Source organism: Petaurus breviceps, unplaced genomic scaffold, assembly GCF_028583685.1.
Source record: "Petaurus breviceps papuanus isolate PSGF00001 unplaced genomic scaffold, PetGlider_PUasm1.0 177, whole genome shotgun sequence".
NCBI lineage: Eukaryota > Metazoa > Chordata > Mammalia > Diprotodontia > Petauridae > Petaurus > Petaurus breviceps.
Window position 1 is genome coordinate 2,840,752 of NW_027185776.1, and position 19,830 is coordinate 2,860,581.

Sequence of the window (19,830 nt, forward strand, 5' to 3'; positions counted from 1 at the left end):
GAGAAAGTGGTTGGGGATATGGAAGCTTTAATGTGCCTTGATGACATCATTGTCTTTGGTAAGATGCTGGAGGAACATGAGGAGACTGAGGAAAGTGTTGGATTGGCTGGTGGAAGCTGGTCTAAAGACAACTTTGCAGAACTTTGGTTAAACTTGTGGGTCACACACTGTTTCCCAACAAGGTGTGAGCCAGAGATGGCAGAACCACTTTTCAAGTGGCCATGCCCACAAAATCTTAGAGACTTAAGAACTTTTGTGGGATCCCAGTTAGTCAGTAAATATGAAGCACTTACTATGTGCCAAGCATGATACTAAGAACTTTACAAATAATATCTCATTCCAACCTCACAACAGCCCTGGGAGGTGGGTGCTGTTATTGTCCTTACTTTACAGCTGATAAGACGAGGCAAGCAGAAGTTAAGTGACTTGCCCAGGGTCACACAGCTAGTAAGTGTTTGAAATCAGGTTTTCTTGACATGAGTCCCAGCCTTCCATTCACTGTGTCACCCACCTGCTCTATGGGGGAGTTGGTCTCTTCTAAAAAAGGGTGGAAGGGGCGGCTAGGTGGCACAGTGAATAGAGCACCAGCCCTGGAGTCAGGAGGACATGAGTTCAAATCCGACCTCAGACACTTAACACTTTACTAGTCGTGTGACCTTGGGCAAGTCACTTAATCCCAAATGCCCTGCCCTCTCCCCTCCAAAAAAGCAAAAAAATCTAAATTAAAAAAAATAAAAAGGGTGGAAGAAAAATTCCATTTAATTAAATGTTCTGTTTAGTAGGTTTCTAATTAATGATAAATCATAAAATGAGTTGCAGAAGAAAATGGCAAACCACTACAGTATCTTTGCCAGGAAAACTCCAAATGGGGTCACAAAGAGTCGGACATGACTGAAATGACTAAACAGCAACAACAATGATGGTATCTATGTGGCAGGGTTCTTGTGAGGATTAAAGGAGAGAATGTGTGTTAACCCCTCTGCAAACCTTAAAGTGCTACATAAATGTGAATTATTATTTTTACTTGTCACAAGGATAATCAAGGGAAAGAATATGAATTGTCAGTATAAAACTATCCCCAGTGCTAAAAAAAAAAAAGAAAAGAAAAGAAACCAAAAGTTAATTTGCCTACTCATTCACTTAGTTCTGATTGTCAGATTTCCATACAACAAGACTAAATGTGCCTCTTGGATTTTTTACTCATTTTCTCTACTTTTATCCTCTTGGGCCAAGTAATCTAAATCTAATTTCTCTCCCGCATGACTGCCCTCAGATAGCTGAAGACAGTCTCCATATTCCTTTTCCCAATGCCTCCCTCCACAGAGTCTTCTCTTCCCCAGGTTAAACATGCCCATTTTTTTCAATGAATTCATTCTCTCCCAAGCCTTCACCCTCCTTTAGACACAGCCAATTTGTCGATATCCCTTTTAAATGTGGTATCCAGAACTGAACCCAATACTCTAATGCAGTTGGCCTTTGAGACCCCTCCCAACTCAATGATTCTGTCATTCTATTACACTTGAAGTCAATAGACTTGGGTTGCAATCCTAGCTCTAACATTAGCTTTGTGACTTGGAACAAATCATGTTACCACTCTAAGCTTTACTTTCATCAACTGTAAAATGTGAATTATAACACTTTCGCTCCCTACCTCAGAAGGTTGCCATGAAGAAAGTGCTTTGTAAGCCTTAAAGAGCTTTAAAAATTCAAGCAAATATCATAACTAATTGTAGGTTAAGGGCAACATCCCTATATATGGTGCTTAGTTCTACTCCTCTATTTCTATGAACCAAGAAAATGACTTGCTTAACACGACATGGGAAAAGACAATAAACTCCCTAGCAGTCCAAAATGTCCATCTGTGTACAGGTGTAGCTATAGAATTGGGTTCTCTAGAAGGCATATAGCAAAGACTGAAAAGAAAAGGAAAAAGACATAGCTAGCCAATTTCTCAAAGACCAATATGGTTTGATTTTCCCTTGGAGGTGGAAATTTAATTCAAACTTCTGACATTTTCAGGAAGAAGTCACATGCAAAAAGTTTTCAGTCAGAACAGATCAATAGTACAAGGACCTCAAATCTCAGCTTATGATGATGAGAATGCAATGTTCCTCTTTCAGCAGATGACAGCATTTTCCTGGAATCCCAAGCTCTGCTTCAGAATGCAGAAGCTCCTGAAGAGCCCCTTGAATGAATCTACGAATCTACAGAAGGTCATACTGGCCTAGAAAGCGATTCTCATGAAGCTTCTCAAGTAAATCAGGAGGAAAGAGAGTTTCGTTCTTGGCTTGGTTGGTGTGGGCCTGTGTCTCATTGTTTACTCATTCAACAAACGTGTGTGCAATGCACTTTGTTAGGTATTGAGGAAGGTTAAATTAAACATGACTCCTTCCCCCATAAAGCATGTAGTCTAGTAGAAGGATAAAACATAAACATATAATTCTAATACAATATTATGTGGTAAATAAATCAGCAAGGTGCAAAATGGAGTTGAGGTCCAATGACTCAGATTAAATTCTATTCAATAGTACCTATAATGTGCACAATCTTATATAAAGCACCAAGGATACAGAGATGAAATTTTAGTGACTAAAATGTTCATACCCTTTGTCCCAAAGATTCCACTACTAGGCTTACATCCCAAGGATGTCATTAATAATAAGACCATTCCCATATACAACAAAATACTTGTAGAAGTGCTTTTTGGGGGTAGCAAAGAATTACATCTGGAAGAAGAAAAGTAATCTAATAACTAATTATGAATTTTTAAAATAACAAAAAATCAGTAGCTACCAAACACTTCGCCTAGTCTTCCACCTATACAAAATCTTTCTGTGAGTCATTTTTACATGAATCTAGGACATTGCCCCTGAAAATATTAGTAGGAACAAATAGGCTTTTATAAGTAATGTTCAACAACGGGATGTATCTTTATCATTTTTCAGATGGATGAAAGATGTAGAAAATATAAGGTCTCATTGTGTTTTAGGTTGCTGATCATGAAAAAAAAATTGATTTACTAAACCAAATAAATGCTACTCTAAAGGCTTTTCCCAAAAAGATGTCTGCCATTTATTCATAAGAATTATTCAATATTCAGTTAGTCATTCAGCATTTATTAAGTACCTACTATGTGTCAAATATCATGCTATGTGCTGGTGTTACAAAGAAAGGCAACAGACAATTCTTGCTCTTAAGGAGTTGACAGTTTAAAGACGACTCAATAACTTCACCAACACCAATTATAAACACCAAGAACGACATAAAACAAGTAAATGTTGCTTGCCAAATGAGTGATAAAGAAGATTCCTTGTGAATAGGATTTCTATTCCCCAGTTACTCCTGTTTACTGATGATACTGGGCTGGCCTCATCAAGCCCCCATTGTGCTGGTCACATCAAGGGAACATCATGAAAGATTTAACTATTCTGATCAATACAATGAACCAAGCCAATTACAAAGGACTCAATGAAAAATGCTATCCACCTCCAGAGAGAGAATTGATGAACTCTGAATGCAAATTGGTCTCAATTTTTCTTGTTTTTTTTTTTTCACACTGCTAATATGAAAATGTGTTTCGCATGATTTCATATGTCTAATTGATATATTTCTTGTCTTCTCATTAGGTGGAGGAGGAGCTGCAGGGGGGGAAAGAATTTGAAACTCAAAAATTTTTTAAAAAGAATGCCAAAAATAAGTAATAAATTTAGGAGAGGAAAAAAAACAAATATAGAAATATTTTAGAGTATCCTGGAAGGAGTCTGTAACCACTCAAAAGTTTGGTCTCCACAGAGTGAAGAACAAATGCATTAAATTGCCTAAATTGTAATTTGATTGAACAATGTAGAGTTTGTCAATCAGTATGTTTGAGATAGACAGTACAGATGGGCCATGAATTGATGAATGAAAGGGAGAGAAAAGAGTAGGCTGGGTTGTTTTTAGAAACTGTAAAGATTCTTTAATGACCCTAAACTTCCCAGTGAAACAAAGGCCTGTCTTTTTGATGCCAAAATACTACCCGCACTGTCCTGGTGAAGAAAGGCCAAGTGAGATACATTGTGGGTATGCAACATTTAACCAATGAGGGACATTGAAGAACAGGAGTAATCTCAGGCTTCAAGGAAATAGGACAGGAAGAGAAGATGGGTGTGGTCATATGGTGAGGGAGAGGGAGGAGCAGTTGAGTGAAGTTACCAGGTACTCCCTTGGTAACCTCATAGTGTTAGGAAAAAAGGAGGAAGACTTCCACCAAGTTGGGTAGACCCTTGTGCTGACATTTTTGGATAATATGGACACATGGAGCACAGGATGGGCAGACATGGATGGTTGGGATCTGCACCACTGCAGGCACCTTCCAACATCAGTGGGATCCAGCAGCGTAGAGTTCAAGCGCAAGTATTAATGATCAAAAGATGAATGTCCATTTGATAAATGGTCAAAGGATAAAGACAGGCAGATTTTGGAGGAAAAAAATCAAAGTTGTCTGAAGTCATATGAAACAATTCTCTAAATTATAATTGACTAGAGAAATGCAAATTAAAACAACTTAGAGGTACCATTTCACATCTATCAGATTGGCTAAAATGATAGAAGGGGAAAATGACAAGTGTTGGAGGGGATGTGGAAAAATTGGGACAATAAAACACTGTTAGTGGAACTGTGAACTTTTGGAGAGAAATCTGGGATTATGCCCCAAAGGTTATAAAACTGTGTATACCCTTTGACTGGACAATACTAAGATCAGGTCTGTTTCCCAAAGTGATCAAGGAAAAGAAACTATATGTTCTAACATATTTATAGCAGATTTCTTTGTAGAGGCAAGGAACTGGAAATTGAAGGGATGTCCATCAACTGGGGAATGGCTGAATAAGCTGTGGTATCTGATTGTGATGGAATACTACCGTGCTGTAAGAAATAATGAGCAGAGGGGCGGCCAGGTACTCAGTAAGAGCACCGGCTCCAGTGTCGGGATGACCTGGAGATTGAATCCCGGGCTCAGACACTCAGCACCACACCCAGAAATAACTGGCTGTGTAACCTTGAGCAAGTTACTTAACCCCAATTGCTTAAAAAAAAAAAGAAAAAAGAAATAATGAGCAGGTTGGTTTTAGGAAAACATGGAAAGACTTGCATGAAATAATGGAGTGAAATGATCAGAACCAAGAGAATGCTGTATACAATAACAGCAATATCGTTTGAAGAGTAAATGTGAATGACTAAGCTATTCTGAGTTACATGAATATTCAAATAAACTAAAAAGGACCTATGAAGGAAGATGCTATCCACCTCCAGAGAAAGAACTGATATACGGAACTATGTGTTGTCCAATTGGCCTTCTTCAGTGCAGGGCTGGGAGGGAAGGAAGGCAACAGCTTGGAAGTCAAATGTAACAACAACAAAAAAAAAGACAAAAAATACGAATATCCAACAAACACACCTCTTCCCTCCACCTGCCAGTCAAAGGTCCACCCTCCCATTACTACTCTTCTTTCATGTCCTCTGTTGCCTTTTCTGAAAAGGCGACCAGTCTTTCAACAAGCTCCTTCTCCTGTGCTGTGACTGCTAGATCAGAAGTCAACCTTGGTTTTTGCCATTAAATTGCTGTGTGATTTGGGGCAGATCACTTCCTCTCTCTGAGTTCAGTTTTCTCAAATGTAAAATAAAGGTGTTGCATTAGAAGGTCAGTATAGTTCTTTCCATTTCTAACATTCTATGAATATCTGAATCTAGGGTTTGCTTGGCTTTTTGGTTCCTATGTGGGGGGAAAATCATGGAATAATGGAGAGTTGGGTTGACATTGTAGATCATCTCTTCTAGTCTGCCAGAATTGGAATCCCTCCTCTAACATCCTAGCCTCTATTTGAAGTTTTTCAGTTTCAGTTCAGTTATTATGACAGAATGAGGAAATTCAATCCTCCAACCTTGGCTTGAAAAGTTGAGTGATAGATCTCACAATGCAGTGGTCCGTTCCATCTTTGGACAGCTCAATTATTCAAAAGTTCTTCCATATTTGTTAAGTTAAAATCTGTTTCCCAGGAACTACCAAGTCACTGGTCTAAGATCTACCCTCTGGAATTAAACAGAAGAAATCTACTGGAGAGCCTTTTAAATATTTGGAGATAGCTTTCTTGACCTGTTCCCCTCTCCCCCAATCCTTCCTTTCCCAGGCTAAACAACCTAGTTTCTTCAACATTGGACAAATCATTTTACTCAGTTTCCTAATCTGTAAAATGAGGGATTCAATGACTTCTAAGTTATAACCTTTGATCTTAGTGCAGACTAAATCAAGGGAGCTGGGTTCAAATCCTAGCTCTAACACTAGCTCTGTGACATTAGGTAAGTCACAGCACCTCTCTGGGCTTCTATGTTCCCTAGTGAGAGTCATTCCTCGGGGCCATGGTTTTTAAACCTTAAATTATGCCGATCATCTTTCTTTGGACATGTTCTAGCTTATCAGCATTCCCCTTGGTGGACTGCTTTTCCCAAAAAAGGACGCACTCAACTTCCTAAAAACCACTTTCTCTAGGTTGAAGTACCTCATTTCTACCCCTAGTGTTTCTTACGATACAGATGTAAGCCTCAGTTCCTTTTGGGGAGGAACCGAAACTACTGCCTTCTGGAAACAGTTAATGGGCTGGGTTTTACTCGTCACTTTCCAGGGAAGGAAGTACACCCAAATTGGACTCCTTTACCCCACCCAGCCAAGTAGACTGTAGGGTATCTTATGCTCTTTAGGTGGTAGGAAGAAATAACAGTGGCGGGTTGCTCTGAAACCTAGAATTACGTTATTCTGCATAAGCCCAGAATAGACTCCCACTTAACTTTGCCCCTTCCATCCTTCTCTTCCCCTCTCTTCTCCAGGATAGTCATTTATTACTTCAGTACTTCAAGGATAGTGTCAGACTTGGATTCAGCACGACCTGAGGTCAAATCTTGCCTAATTCACTTACTAGTTATATAACCCTGGGCAAGTCAAATTAACCTCTCAATCTCAGTTGTCTCACCTGTAAGATGGGGATAACAATAGCACCTATTTTCCAAGATTGTTATGAGGATCCCAGGAGATGTTTGCAAAGCAATTTAGTACAGTGCCTCACACATAGAAACAACGTATGTCTACTAGGAAATCTTCAGGATGAGTGTCCCAGAGGACATGGCCCAGGGCTGAGGCAGACCTCTGTGGCTCACCGATCTTTCCACTGCTTGCTGCTCCTACCCCCACTTCCCATAATTATTTTGTACTTTGCATCAATTTTATATTTAGAACAGTAGTGTCAAACTCAAATAGCAAGGGATCCCTGCAGGCTGCATTTTGACTTAAAAAAAAACCCCCAGAAATTAACACTATTTATGTTGTATTTTTATTTTACAAAATAATTCCCAATTACATTTTAATCTAGTTCAAGAAATTTTGCTGGCAATAGGCTATGAGTTTAACCCTTAAGCTTTAGAGACAACATTAGCATAGTGGAAAGAGATCTAGCCTCCAATTTAAGATTGCCTAGGCTTACGTATGTCTAGCCTCTGGCATACCAGCTGTGTGACCCTCACAAGTCACTTAATTTCTCCCAAGCAGCTAAGTGCCCCCAAGCTAGTTCCTAAGACTATATAAAGATAGATATATGTGTGTGTGTGTGTGTGTGTGTGTGTGTGTTACAGAGAAGGAGTTAATCTGCTTTGGTGACAGACATTTCCACACTTGGATTTCCCCATACCAAGAGTCTCCAAATTTCTTTGACCACACAATCAGTAAAAGGTTTTTGACCACTTATTCCCAATATAAGCATATATACATATTTATAAATTAAATTATATATGTTATAAATTATTTATAAATTATATGTAAATTTATATTATTTATAAATTTATAAATTACATGTACTAACATAGAAGTTACATTTATAAAAATGTATTATGCAATATGTATTATATCACATTATATATCATATCTTGTATGTAAATTATATAGTATGTATTCTTATACAATATAACATAAAATCATATATAATATAAATGTGTACTAATAATTATATAAAATTTACACCAAAATAGTTATTAAAAAGAGATGTGATAGAGATGAAATTATATTCTACCTTAGAGTCAAGAGGGAGCCACTGAAGTTTAGTGAGAAAATGAGTAGCATCTCTGCTTTGGGAAAATCATTTAAGGAATTATGTGGAGGCTAGATTGGAGAGGGGCGAGATGAGGAAAGGAGATCAATTAGGAGACTACTGCAATAGTCCAGGTGGAAGGCGATGGGGTGGTAGCTATATAAGTAGATATAAGGGTAGAGACATGAGATATGTGATTGAGGTAGAAATGACAAAATTTAGCAAATTTGTAGATAAGTAGAGTGAGGGGAAGGGAGGAGTCAGAGGTAGCACTAAAGTTTTAAACTTTATTTCTTGGCTGAAATAAGGAAAGTCAGAAGATGGGTGATTCAGGGAGCAAAAGGTGTAATTAGTTCAGTTTGGAGCATACTGAGTTTGAGATGTCTATGGAACCTCAAGTTTGAAACGACCCATAATGGGGAGTTGGTGTTATGGGAAAGGAGTTTGGGGAAAAGGCTCAGACTGGATATACAGATATACAGATCTACATGTCCTCCATAGGGAGGTGAGACTTAAACCCATGGGAGCTGATGGATTCACCAAGTGAGAGGCACTGAGAAGAGAAGAGCATCCAGGAGAGAGTCTTATGGAATATCAGCTCTGGCTGATAAGGAGATAGAATAGGGTAGGTGATCCAGCAAAGGAGACTGACGATACAGCAATGAGGTAGGAGGAGAAAGGAGAGGAAGCAGGGTCACAAACCCAGAGAGGAGACAGTATGAATCCAGGAGCTAAGAATGATCAATAGAGGGGCGGAGTCAAGATGGCAGAGTAGAAGCAGGACGTCTGCAGGGTTCCAGCTTCCACCTTCCCCAATTCATGTAAAAGGGGACTCTGAACAAATTAGGAGCTACAGAACCCACAAAATGACACAGAGAAGCTAACCTCCCACTGAGGACAGCCCGGCAGGCTGGCGGGAATCGGCCTGTGCAGTGCTCTGAGAGCCGAGGCTTTAGCCCCAGGGCAGGCCTGACCAACCAGCCGGAGGGACTCCAGATCAGCAGCAGCTGTGGCCATTTCCAGAATTATCAACACATAGATGCTAAGGACAAAGTGAGAGGTCAGTGCAGTCTGGACTTTGGGACCTAGTAGTTGGGAGTACATCGGCTTTTACCCCTGGGGCGAGAAGCTGCTGAGGGCTGTGGGCGCGTGTGGCAGCTTCAGCTCCTGGCCTGCAGAGTGTAGGGGGACCAAGCAACCAGTATGAAGGGTAATCGCTCTTGCTTTAACCTGCTTGGATCTGGATTGCAGTCTAGGGTGGAGGTCCTAGGGTGTTCAACCAGCTTGCCAGAGTGTGTGAAGGCCTCAGAGAGAGCACCCAACTAAATAACCTCTGGCAGCTGAGAAAACCCCAGCCTTTGGTATGAAGCTCCCCTGTCTGGTAGCAGAGTCCTACTGTGGAGAAAAGCCCAAAAGTCAAGTAATTGACTGGCAACATGCCTGGGCAAAGGAAGAAAAGCAAACAGAAGATTCCAACATTAGACTCCTATTTTGGGGACAAAAAGGAGCAAAGCATGGAACAGGAGGAAGACAGTGAAGTCAGAACTCCTGCACCAAAAGCTTCAAAGGAAAATATGAGCTGGTTACAGGCCATAGAGGACCTTGAGAAGCAGATAAGAGAAATGGAGGAAAAATTGGGAAGAGAAATGAGAACAATGCAAGAAAATTATGAAATGAGAGTCAGCAGCCTGACTGAGGAAAATTATACCTTAAAAAAAAAAGACAACTCAAATGGCAAAAGAGGCTCAAAAAGGCAATGAGGAGAAGAATGACTTAAAAAGTCAAATTTGCCAGATGGATAAAGAATTTCAAAAGCTCACTGAGGAGAATCATTGCTTCAGAATTAGATTGGAACAATGGAAACTAATGACTTTATGAGAAATCAAGATGCTGTTAAACAGATCCAATCAAATGAAAGAATAGAAGGCAATGGAAATATCTCATTGGAAAAACCACTGACCTGGAAAATAGATCCAGGAGAGATAATTTAAAAATTAATGGACTACCTGAAAGCCATGATCAAAGAAAGAACCTAGGAATCATCCTCCAAGAAATTCTCAAGGAAAACTTCCCTGATGTTTTAGAACCAGAGGGCAAAATAGAGGTTGAAAGAATCTACCGATCACTTCCTGAAAAAGATCCCAAAACGAAAACTCCTAGGAATATTATAGCCAAATTCCGAAATTCCCAGATCAAGGAGAGAATATTACAAGCAGCCAGGAAGAAACAATTTGAATATTGTGGAAACACAATCAGGATAACTCAGGATCTGGCAGCTTCTACACTGAGGGATCGAAGGGCTTGGAATATGACATTCTGGAGGGCAAAGGAGCTGGGATTAAAACCAAGAATCACCTACCCAGCAAAACTCAGTATCATGTTTCAGGGGAAAATATGGTCATTCAGTGGAATAGAGGACTTTCAAGCATTCTTGATGAAAAAACCAGAGTTGAATAGAAAATTTGACATTCAGATATAAGAAGCATGAGAAGGTAAACAGGGAAAAGGAATCATAAGGAACTTATCAAAGTTGAACTATTAACATTCCTACATGGAAAAACAATAATTGTAACTTATGAAACTTTTCTCAGTATGAAAATAGTTGAAGGGAATATATATATATATATATATATATATGAGGGTATATGGGCATATGAATACATATGTGAATGTGTGTATATATGTATACAGGTATACATAGATAGAGGGCACAGGACCAATTTAATAGGAAGGGATGATACTTAGGTGAAATTAAGAGGTGAGAGAGGAATATAATGAGAGGAGATGGGGAGAGACAGAATGGAGTAAACTATCTCATATGGAAGAGGCAAGGGAAAATGACGTAAATCAGAAGTTAATAAAGCATTTTTAAATGGAGGGGAAGAATAGGAAGGCAAAAGGAAATGGGTCAACCTTATTCTCACTGAATTTGGCTTGGGGAGGGAATGAAATACAAACTAAATAGGATATCTCACTCTACAGGAGAGTAGGGGGAAGGGGATGAAAGGGGAGATGATGGAAGGGAGGGCAGTCTGGGAGGGAGGGAAGTTGGAAGCACCCATTTTTGAAAAGGGACAGGATCAAAGTAGAGAACAGAACAAGTGGGAGGTGGGATAGGAGGGAGGGAAACATAGTCAGTCTTTTACAATATATCTACTATATTAATGTTTTGCATTAGCTACACATGTACAACCAATACTGAACTGCTTATCTTCCCAGTAAGGGTGGGTGACAAGGAGGAATGGAATGAATCTGGAATTCAAAGTTTTAAAATCAAATGTTTAAATATATATATACATATATATATACTATTATTAATACTATTTTATATGTAATTGGGAAATAAGATATACAGGCACTGGGGCATAGAGATCCACCATGCCCTACTGGAAAAGTAGAAGAGAGAGTATGGGAGAGAGCAGACTGGAAGAGTGGATATCCTGTGGGACTGCTATTTTGGGGTGGTGGGTAGGGGAAAAACAGGGAGAAAATATGTAACTCAAAATCTGGCAGAAATGAGTGATGTAAATCAGAAGTTAATAAAGCATTTGAAAAATAAAAAAAAAGAATGATCAATAGTATAAAATGCAGCAGAGAGGTAAAGAGAGATGGAGACTGAGAAAAGACCAAATTTGGCAAGTAAGTGATCATAAGCTCTTTGAAAAGAATAGTTTCAGTTGTGTGAGGAGTCAAAGAAAACGAGTCTGAAAGGAAGGTGGATAGAAGTAGAGTGGGTTTGGGAGGAGGAAATAACGGAATAAACATTTTTTTAATGCCTACTATGTGCTGGGCACTGTGCTAAGTGCTTTAGCCAATATGATCACTTTTGATCCTGACAACAGCCCTATAAGGTAGGTGCTATTGTTATGCTCCTTTTGCAGTTGAGGAAACAGGCAAACAGATTAAGTGATTTACCCAGGATCATACAGCTGGTCAATGTCTGAGGCTGTATTTAAACTCAGGTCTTCCCGATTCCATGGCGCAATGGATAGAGTGTCAGGACTGGAGTCAGGAAGACTCATCTTCCTGAGTTTAAATCTGGCCTCAGACACTTACCAGTCATGTTACCCTGGGCATGTCATTTAACCCTGCTTGCCTCAGTTCCTCATCTGCAAAATAAGCTGGAGAAGGAAATGGCAAACCATTCCAGTATCTTTACCAAGAAAATCCCAAATGAGGTCATGAAGAGTAGAACACCACTGAAAAAAAGACTAAACGATAACAATTTCCTAACTCCAGGCCTAGGACTCTACAGACTGTGCCACCAGATGTCTCCTAAAAAGAAAAATAATGTAATCAAAACCTAGGCTCATTCTAGATTGTAAGTGAAATGTGTGTGTGTGTGTGTGTGTGTGTGTGTGTGTGTGTAGGGGGTAGGGTGAAGACTCATTATCTCCTGCCCCAGGGGGTGGAGGGTCACTGGGCAGAGCTAAGTTATGGCTGCAGCTGCAGGAGTCGAGATGTAGGATTATAGGGAAGGGTAAAATTTTGCATTATAAATTTCGTGGGTGGCTGGGTTTGTTTAGGGTATAACTGCCCTGAGGAGCCCACACCAGGGTCAGCACTGGAAAGGGGCATAGCATGGGAATAATGAAAAGGATAGAACAGTTGTGTTAAGAGACAAGTCCACAATTCATTGTGGAGCATAGGATAGGATGCCATCCATCTTCCCAAAGTCTGGTGGATCACACATACTGCTTGGGGCTTGAGCCATAATCCACTTAGAATCATTCCCATGCTTCCCCCATAGGATCTCACCCCTCCACTTTGGAGACCACTGCCATATGCCACTGAAATTCCAGGTCTGGATTAAAAATCTTTGTATTTATCTACGTTCATGTTATTTTCACCCCCTTCCTCCTTGAGGGCATAAACTGTTTAATTTTTTAGAACTGAGTCTTATTCTTCCATTTTTGTCTGGTGAAATTCTCCCCATCCTTCAAGGCCCATGTTAAGTTTGTGATTTGGTTCATTCCAGAATGTTGTCATTGTAGGGAACTCCTTCCACCAATGCAGAATAGTAGCTCTGGGACTTGGAACTTAGAACCTGAAAGGGATGCCTAGGGCACTGAGGGGTTACAGTCTTGCCCAGTGTCACACAACCAGTATCAGAGACAGAATTTGAACCCAGGCCTTCCTGATGATGGAGTTAGCCCCCTCCACACTATCCCACACTGCCTCTGATGCAGTTCAATGATGACTTCCTTAATGAGGCCTTCCCTCTTCCCCTCCTCCTCCCTCCTTTCCCACCAACCACTCAGCTACAAGTCAACTTTTTCCTCTTTAAACTCTTACAGAACTTTACTTGTGTACCACTGCTATCTATCCAGGCATTTCTGGCAGCTTGTAGCACAGGCAGGGCCTTGGCAAGCAGTAGGTGCTTAATAGGTAAGTGTTCCTTGAAGTGAACCCACATCCCTCCTTTGTAATGTGGCAAGTCAGAGATCTATGTACAGAAATACCAAAGGCCCAACGTAACCTAAACAATGCTTTAGTCATTAACCCTCTTCCTCTGTGGTGCACACATGCACACACATACAGACATTACTCATGGTGCGGGTAAGTGCTCCCCGACACTCACTCTGGAGAATTTCCCTCTAAGCCTCCCTTCAGCCTGTCATACACTCTGAACAAGGCTGCTTCCAGTTCTAAAGGATGTGTGTGTGTATGTGTGTGTGTGTGTGTGCGTGTGTGTGTATGTGTGTGTGTGTGTGTGTGTGTGTGTGTGTGTGTGTGTATAAAGGCTTCCTGATGGCCCAGGCTCTCCTTTAGGGAGTGAGTATAAATCATACCCCAAGAACAGTGTTTCTGGGGTCTCAGTTTTCCCCTTTCCCCTTAGACAATTAATAAAATCACCTTTAGGAATTTGGAGAATAAAAGGGCTTTACATTTTAAACTGTTCCAATACCCTTTCACATGCCATCTTAATTGGTACTCCCACCGACCCTGGGAGGGTAGCAGGGCTGGCATTATCCCTGTTTATGAAAGACGTAAACTGAGTTCCAGAAAGATTATGGTCAAGGTCATAAATAAGTTGCCAGTAAGGCAGAAACTTAGATCCTTAGTCTTCTGCCTCTCTTAAGGATTCTTTAAGATCATTTATCTATAGTTGAAGGGACCTGAGAGGCCATTTTGCCCACTCCCCTCATTTTATAGCTGAGGGAACAGAGACCAAAGGAGGTTCAGTGACTTGCCCAAAGTCACCCAAGTAGTTAGTGAGAGATGGGGGATTTGAACCCAGGACCTCTGACTGCAGAGTCAGGGTTCTTTCCACTGCAGTGCTTTCCTCAATGCCACCTGCCTATTGTCTCTGATGAGCACCTTACCCACCTCCACAAACGCTGGCTAGCAATGGCTCTTAGTGTACAGTGAGTGGACAGTAGTCCACAAAATTCTTAGCCCCTGAAAGAAACCAGAGTCAGAACCCCCAAAAAGGAACTCGAATTAACAACAGTGCTTCCTAAAACCACCCCTCAGTCCCAGAGATTTAAACAGGAGACACACACCTGGAGACTTCCCGACTAGGCTGACTCCAACCACAGCTGACAGCTGACCTCGTGGCTGTACCAGACATTCTGTCCAGCACACTGCTCCGGTTCCCCTTCTCTCTGACAGCTACCACACATGAGCCAGGAAGCTGTCAGCTGGCCCCCAGCACCTTCGGTGTCTTCTGTACACGCACATTCACACTCTCCTCTCTGCTTTTCAAATCCCAAGCATGACGCTGACCATTCCCAGACCTAAGACCCAATCATGTGTATGCTTCCAGTCTGCTGGCAGCATGGCTTGTTACCCCAGTGACCACCTGCCAGGAAACACCAAGGAATGAGGCGGTGACTATTTAACTCCACTCATCCATAGACCTAAAATCGCCCTGTGCGTTCCACCCAGCTGTTCTTTCCTCCATAATGAATGAGCTACGAAAAACCCAAATTTAAAGTGACCATGCCAAGAAAAGCAAACTGATTATAAAACAGAAGAGATGCTGAATTCTGTACTAGAGGCATATACTAAGGAAGATTACCATGGTGCAAAGGGGAGGGGGAGAATTAAAGGCACAATGCTGGTAACATATATACTAACTATGCGAAGGTAGAATATTCCTTTTATTTTTTCAGGATAAGTTCTAGTGAGTCTATTTAACTAATACTAATATCATATTTGCATACAGCCCTTAAGGTGTACAAATCATTGCCTCACAACAACTCTCTGAGAAAGGTAGTACAAATATTATTCTTATTTTTTTAGACAGGGAAACTGAGTTCAGAGAAGAGAATTAGCATCATAGGATTTAAAGTTCAAGGGCCCTCTAGACATCACCTAGTCCAAACCTCTTCATTTCACACTGACCCAGAATGGTGGAATGAGTGGCCTGGGATCACACCACCATTAAGAAAAATAATCTGGGCCAGCGAGGTGGTGAAGTGAATAGAGCACTGGCCCTGAAGTCAGGAGGACCTGAGTTCAAATCCAACCTCAGACACTTAACACTTACTAGCTGTGTGACCTTGGGCAAGTCACTTAACCCCAATTGTCCTGCCTTCCCCCCTCCAAAAAGGCAAAAAAAAAAAAAGAATCTGAATTCTTTGTTATAAAGATAGGTCTCTGGGAGGAAATAGCAAAAGAGATGAAAGGGGGAATTTAGGTGATATAAAAACAAGAAAGATCAATAAATTTCTTTAAAAAAAAAGAGATGAATCTGAATTTGAATCTAGGTTTTCTAAGTTCAAGTCCTATGCTTATTCCACCAAGATAGTCATTGTTAGATCCTGAATGAAAGGCCTCATGACCCTTCTCAATGCACAGAGATTCAAGAGCACTTGCCCATCTTCCTCTGTTCCCTTTAAAACGGGAGTTCTTAACCTGGGGGTTCTTGAACTTCTTTTCAAAAATATCTCAATAATGGTATTTCAATATAATTGGTTTCCTATATACTTTATTTTATGCATTTAAGACCACCTTTCTGAGAAGGGGTCCATAGACTTTACCAAATTGCCAGAGGGATCCATCTTACAAAAAAAAGTTAAAAATCCCTGTTTTAAAATATTAACTTAAAAACTTATTTGGAGGTGGGAGGGAAGGCAGGGCAATTGGCATTAAGGGACTTGCCCAAGGTCACATGGCTAGTAAGTGTTAAGTGTCTGAGGCTGAATTTGAACTCAGGTCCTCCTGACTCCAGGGCTGGTGCTCTATTCACTGCACCACCTAGCCACCCCTTAAAAACGTTTTTATGCTAGCAAAGGACTAGAAACAAAATAGATTCCCATCTATTGTTGGGGGGGGGGGGAAGGATAAACCAGTTATGGCACATGAATGCAATGGAATATTACTGTACTGTAAGATGACTGATATGAAAAAAAACAAGCATGTGAAGTTAAGCAAGCAGAACTAGACATGATATACACGATGACTCTTACAACAAAAATGGACAAAGAATACCAAAAAAAAAAGGAAACACTGTGATTTTGACCAAACCGGGCCCTAGAAGAAGATCAGTAAAAAAATCACTTTCTTTGCAGAGGTGAGGGACCTCTTTGTGTATGGAACACCGAATGTACTGTCAAACTCGGCTGATGTGTTGGTTATTTTGGCTGAACTGCTTTTTGCATTCTTCTTTTTGATCTTTTTTTTTCAAGGGATGGTTTGCTGGGGAGGGGAAGGGAAGAGATATACTTAGAAAGAAAGTTAATATAAAAACAAGATATCAATAAACTTTTTCAAAAATATATAAGCTTGGGGTGGCTAGATGGCACAGTGAATAGAGCACCAGCCCTGGAGTCAGGAGGACTTGAGTTCAAATCCAGCCTCAGACACCTAACACAAAAACTATCTGTGTGACCTTGGGCAAGTCACTTAATCCCAATTGTCCTATCTTCCCCCCTCCAAAAAAAAACAAAAAAAAAAAAATATATATATATATAAGCTTAGAGAACATTAGTTCAGTTATGCAAACTAACACTACCTCACAGATCCAAATTAAGAGAAATCCAGATGTAGGACAGTGAGAATCTTAATTCAATTCGATAATCACTTATGAAGTGGCTGAGTTCAAAGCATTGTACCGTGATGCTGCAACACAAAAAAGAGATCCCATAGGTGCAGGCCACCTCTGCTTTCTCCCTCCTGGGAAAATAAAAAAAATCTAACGCCTTTAGGAATACCACATTGAATTAAACCTATGAGACATCTGTCTGTGGAAGGGTCACTGAAGGATTCTCCAAGGACACTCAGAGATTGCTGTCTGTGACATCAGCCTTAGGTTAGGAAAGCACCTTAAATATCTCCATACGTCAATGGACTCGTGATCTCCTCTTTGTGAGCCCTGACTCTAACGGGGGCAGATTACAATGCCTTCACGCTTTCTCTGTCTGTACTAGTTTTTATCCATGGCCTCTTAGAGATCCTCCATATTTACTGTAGGTCCAAGGCTATTGAATTGGGGTCCATGGACTGGGATGAAAAAATATCTTAAAAATTTTCTTTGTAATCCTATGTGAAATAGGAGAAAAAATTTTCATAGGGCCAGGGGGAGGGAGAGGTTCCCTATCCTCAAAAAACTCTTACTTGATCCAATTCTCCCTATTAGATATTGTCTTATATGTCTCCTCCCTTTCTTTTAATTGCCAATTCTAATGGTCTTTTCTCAACCTTAATTCTTTTTTTTTAGCCTTTTGGAGGGCAGTTGGGGTTAAGTAACTTGCCCAAGGTTACACGGCTAATTTTTTTGTGTTAAGTATGTGAGGCTGGATTCGAACTCAGGTCCTCTCAACTCCAGGGCCGGCACTTTACTCACTGTGCCACCTAGCCACCCTCTGAACTTTGATTCTTTTCCATCTCCATAGCCTTTGACACTATTGATTACCTTCTTAATACTCTCTTCTCTTTAGTTTTCTGTCATTCTTCATTCTTCTCCTACCTGTCTGATGACAATGACAATGACTACTACTTTTTTTTTCTTTTCTTCCAAACAGGGTTAAGTGACTTGCCCAGAATCACACAGCTAGTAAGTGTCTGAGGCTGAATTGGAACTCAGGTTCTCTTGTCTCCAGGGTTGGTGCTCTATCCAGTATTCCACTTAGCTGTCCCATGGCTACTCCTTCTTAGTCTCTTCCTAGAACTTCATCTGGTTTGTACTAGCTAACTGTGGAGATCCCCTAAGACTCTGTGCTGCACCTTCTCTTCTCCCTCTTTACTATTTCTCTTGGCAAGCTCATCAGTTCCTATGGATTCAACTATCATCTCCATGCAGATGATTCTCAGAATTATTTGTCTGCCTTAACCTCTCTCCTGTCCTCTAGTCTTGAATGTCCAATTGCCTATGAACATCTTGACATGTACAAAACTGAAATAATTATCTTTTCTCCCATAACCTCTCCTCTTCCTAACTCCCCTATTACTGTTGAGGGTACCAATACCTTCTTAGTCACTCAGGCTCATAACCTGGTAGTATCCTTGACTCCTCACTCTCCCTCCCCTGCCCCCATATCCAACCTGTTGTCAAATCTGGTTAATTCTACCTTTGCAACATTTTGCATATATGCCCCATTCTTTCTTGGGACCCTGTTACCACTCTGCTGTAGACCCTTATCACTTCATGTGAGAGAAATGATTATTAATAACTAATGAATTCAGGGGGGATTCAAAGTTCCCCCTTTTCTCTATTTTCAAGACCTCAGTCTCTGAAGGTTGAACTCACCTTCTCCTCTATCCAACTGTACCCAATCTTTCAAGGGATCTCTAGTCTAAGGTAAATTCCATTCAATCAAACTTGGATGGAGATAGACTCTCAAGTCTAAGGGTGGTCTGAGTATAGAGATAGTTTCTCTGTCCAAGGGTCACTTGGTCACAATCACTCTCAGCCCCTTATTAGAGTAAGCCCACTTCTCTTTGTAAAGTCTACCCCTCATTAATTGTTAACCAATAAGAATTGATTCCCACCCTGGGGAAAACTCTTCCAAGGGCATATAAACTATGAACCCACCACTATGATTGTTTTTGATTTAAGAGACTGCCAAATGACCATCTTTTTATTAAAATGCCAGTATTATTAATAAAATGACTAAATTACTCAGAAACTATGTGTCTTGAACCTTTTTAAACACATGCTTGAACTGTGGTAATAGCCTTCTAATTGGTCTCTGTGCCTCACATCTGTCCATCTTTCCCTCATCTGCCAAAGTGATCTTCCTAGAATGCAGATCTGACCATGTCACCAGCCTATTTAATAAACTATAGAGGCTCCTAATTACCCCCAGATTCAAATATAAACTCCTGTTTGGTGTTTGAAATTCTTCACAATCTGGCCCCGCCTACCTTCCCAATCTGCTTACCATTTTATTTCTCTCCAAACAGTGACATTGACCTCCCTTGCAGTTCCTCATATGAGACAATTCAGCTCCGTGCATTTTCTTTTTTTAAAAATTCAATTTTATTTTCAGTTCCAAATTCTTTCTCCCTCTCTCTTCCTCCTCCACCCATTGAGAAGTCAAGAAAAAACAACTGTTATTACAAATATACAGAGACAAGCAAAGCAAATTCCTGCATGAAGTCAAAAAAGAAAAGAAAAGGAAGAAAAAGAAAGAAAGAAAGAAAGAGAGAGAGAGAGAGAGAGAAAGAAAGAAAGAGAAAGGAAGGAAGGAAGGAAGGAAGGAAGGAAGGAAGGAAGGAAGGAAGGAAGGAATCTTCAATCTGCACTCTGAATCCATCAGCTCACTATCTG

The 19,830-nt window shown here is 40.5% G+C and overlaps 1 protein-coding gene across 2 annotated transcripts in view; it reads right to left on the bottom strand.

Moving 5' to 3' along the window:
* The window catches only part of GPR68 (G protein-coupled receptor 68), a 45,686-nt gene that overhangs the window by 7,306 nt on the left and 18,550 nt on the right, over nt 1-19,830 (bottom strand). Inside the window, exon 1 of one of the 2 annotated variants that reach the window (XM_069086058.1) lies at nt 14,618-14,756. The exons of the other annotated variant lie outside the window; for it this stretch is intronic. The gene's annotated coding sequence lies outside the window, so the exon portion shown is untranslated. Of the gene's footprint in view, nt 1-14,617; nt 14,757-19,830 lie in introns of those variants that run through there. 2 annotated transcript variants of the gene reach the window in all.